The following is a 3,633-nucleotide window of genomic DNA, read 5'->3' on the forward strand; positions in this document are numbered from 1 at the left end:
AATATTACCATGGCTACTATTGGGGACAAACCCAGTACAGTGAAATTTTTGACGTGCCCTGTTTTTGTAATATATACGTATGAGGTGCCCTTTTTTTTTTATTTCGTTTGTTTTCTGTTCGGGAAAGGGGGCCTCGTTGGTACATATGTATAATGTAAGCTGCAGGTGCCGTCTTTGTTAAGATTGTATTCTGTAAGTTTGAGGTCACCTCTTTGTAAATTTTGTCTTGTGTAAGTTTCACCTGGATTGTTATTTTATTTTGTATGCTGCCAGGTTGAGGTGGCCTTCGTATTATATGTACGTTTCAGGTGCCTTTCTTTTGTGTTGTATGCAGGAACTTTGATAACTGCAGTTGATGTAGTTTGGCTGCATTCATTTCATATTCGATATAACGTAATTACCTTCCACATAGTTCAGATTTGTAGACTTGTTCAATGACATTGCAAAACCAATACGCAAGACAGTATAAAAAATGTTATAATAGCTGTACCAATTTCAAATAATGCTGAGGTTACATTGGAATGCCAATATAACACCAATATCGGGCATTATAAAACCAATACAAATCAATAGCGATACAATAAAGTTACAATACGATACCAATATAGTGCCACTGTCCTACCAATACGTCATTCATCAACCAATATACAGACAACTAAGAATGGCATGTACTGTATATGCAAGTGTATACCATGCCGTATCTGTCATAAACTAAGGGTATGAATAACATTGGGCCCAATCTATACTTACTGTTGGCAATGGTAAATATTGGAAATTTTTTTTTTTCCTTTTTAAAAACACCCCATTAACTCCAGGTATCATGTTTGTGCACTCACACCATGTTACTGAAACATTGTGCACATGCAAGTGTAACCCTTTGAATTTGGGATGACCCTCTTCAGCACCCTAAATATCGCACAACGTGAACAACAATTCATACCCTCAAAAACAAGAAGATGAGTAGGAGGAGCCTCCGTACCGGTGAGGGTGAGTCAGTGACGTCTCGGTTGCCCGGTCAAGACGCGACTTCAAGATCTCGCTGGGAAATGGAAGCTGCGAGTTCAGTGTGTTCACGGCTGTGCTACTGTGGGAACGTTGTCAAAACGCATACATCGTGGACGGTTTCTCATCCTGGAAGGAGGTTTCAAGTATGTGCAAGGGTAAGTTTAATAAACGTGTAAGTTTTAGCTGACATTTGGGAATTGTTTGTATTCCAAATCTGATGGTGGCTGTCTTTGTTTGAAAACATTGCTTCCGTTTCTGCAGAGGAATGGATGTACATTTTGGGAATGGGCTGACCCAGAGATGTGTGACAGATCGAAGCACATCATTCCAGGCTTGCTAAGGAAAATAAACCGCTTGGAAGAAGAACAAAACGCTGGAAAAGGAAAGATGAAAAACCCATGGTTTTGGGTCTCTGTTTTCTTGGTTGGAATGGTCATTTATTTGTTGTTTTCCAAATGTAATAGGACTCCTGGTCATCTACAGTTGGCAGGTTAAAGTTGGTTAGGTTATGGATGTAATGGAACAGGTTTTATTTAATATAAATCAGTGATGGCAGAGATGGTCGTTTTCTATTGGTTTCATCTTGGTTTGAAAAGACAAACACAAAAGGCATAGCCAATAACCCCAGGCTCAGGTATTTTGGTATCAACTCTTATGCAGCCTCAATCGTCAGACCAATTATTCCACGTAAACATGAGAAATAACTAAATATTTGACGGTGAGGGACCTCCCAAAACTACAACTCAATGACGTCAAACAATAAAATATTTGAGCTTGTAATTGGCCCAGCCGAGCGTTAATGATAATGTTTGTGCTAACGAACCCCGACATTTCCGTCCGGATCGGATTTCAAAAATGCATATACAAAACAAAGTATTCAACCTAACTAAACTAAACTAAACAGTCGACAATGCACTGTCGTCTCATGTTTACAGGTCCATGACATAGCCACCCAATATATACTTTCAACTGTCACGAAAATGAACACCCTAATATATTGCCAAATGAGAGTCGAATATTTCGCTATAGTGGCGATAAAATAATGGAAAAAGCTACAATGTGGGTGGCCCCAAAAAATTGCATTTCGCTGCAACTTGTGCCAAATTATGGATTTACAGGAATTTGTTAAGCACAGAATGTCAACAATTAGTTCTAACAAAGGAAAGTGAATACAGCCCTTCTACCGTGGAAGACAAGTAGAGTTGAATTCCGTTACATAAATGAACACCCTGCAACCTACTACAAAATCACCCCACTGTATCGCGTGGTGAGCAAAATGTCAAAAATTGTGCCATGTTACGCAAAAACTGATACTAAGTTTCAAGATTCACAATACGACAAAACATCCTGCAACTTCTTTCACATACATGTACAGAATCTGAGATGTCAATATGGGTATGAAGCTGGAAGGACCACCTGCAGAAGGAGGACATATGTGCCACTTCAGCATTCATATAAAGGGAAAATGAGATGTCATAAGACATGTTCAATTTGAAGAAGTAATTGTTTGAACCTTTCATAAAGAACATGAAACAAGTTTTGGATTACACACAGTCGGAGTTTAGAACATATGACATACGTGAATCAGATGCCAGTTGCGAAACATTGACATTACCATCTATAGTGTTCAAATCCCCAATACCCTAAACTTTGATGAACAAAAGTAGCCATTTTTAGTAATCACAGTTGGACAAGTTCCCAACATAATGTAAGACATTTTTAAATGAACACTGACATCACAGGTGAGTACGTACGACGTAACTACAATGAAGTAAATAACAACGCAATTCCAAAGGCAGTAGTTAACAATAAAGCAGCAATGAGGTCAGATTAGGACTTTTACCTCATACATAGGCCTCCCCCCTGAAAGCCTCGATTGCAAGCTTCAATCGGTAGTAGCCAAACTTGGATGGGTCAATGGTATGTAAAGGAATGCCGGCACTAAGGTACTCGATATATTTGACTGTCATAATGCCACATGAAGTACTGTCCACCCGAGCAGTAGACAAGTTAGAAGTGCACCTATTGATAACATCCGAGTATAGTGATTTAAAAGAACACAGCTTACCCATCACTTTGTTGAGGAACATCGGAAATTCTGCAAATTGTGAATGGGTTAAAGTTTGACATGTCAGTCCCCTTTCTCTTCACCGCTTCAACCTCCGATTTCTCATAAAACCTCATTTCATGCAGCACCTTTGCAAGCGTATGGGTAATAGGCTCCATGAATCGGACAAGCATACTGTTGGAGGTAAAATCAGAGTACGAGTCATAGACAGTGACAGTATGTTGCACAAAGTCGACTTCTACTGCCACCCAATGGGACCGTCGAACATTATACGGGAGATAGACCTTGCGCACTTTCGTCCATGCTTGCGCATACCCATGTTGCCATGACCCATTGACAAAGTGGTGTACATTTTTGAGGTAGTTAGGGGGAGGGTCAACGGTCCTTGCAGCATATTGTTTCCTCGTGACTCGTCTCCCACTTGGCATTGCAAACGGCTGTAAAAATTGATGCAACCAAGTGTGAAAGACACGTTACATAAACCCAAACCAAAGCACCAAAAGAAGAGACCTACATGACTCCTACCAATGCAAGAACTGCAGTGACACATAATATGGATA

The 3,633-nt window shown here is 39.9% G+C and overlaps 1 long non-coding RNA gene across 2 annotated transcripts; it reads right to left on the reverse strand.

Moving 5' to 3' along the window:
* On the reverse strand, window positions 2,313-3,260 carry LOC109950473. 2 transcript variants are annotated; one of them, XR_002272731.1, is made up of 3 exons: window positions 3,074-3,260; window positions 2,849-2,991; window positions 2,313-2,421 (listed from the first exon to the last, which is right to left on the reverse strand). It is a non-coding gene; the product is annotated as an uncharacterized LOC109950473 (long non-coding RNA). The 2 variants fall into 2 exon arrangements; XR_002272732.1 differs by lacking the exon at window positions 2,313-2,421 and adding an exon at window positions 2,596-2,653.

Source organism: Prunus persica, chromosome G7, assembly GCF_000346465.2.
Source record: "Prunus persica cultivar Lovell chromosome G7, Prunus_persica_NCBIv2, whole genome shotgun sequence".
Taxonomy (NCBI): Eukaryota; Viridiplantae; Streptophyta; class Magnoliopsida; order Rosales; family Rosaceae; genus Prunus; species Prunus persica.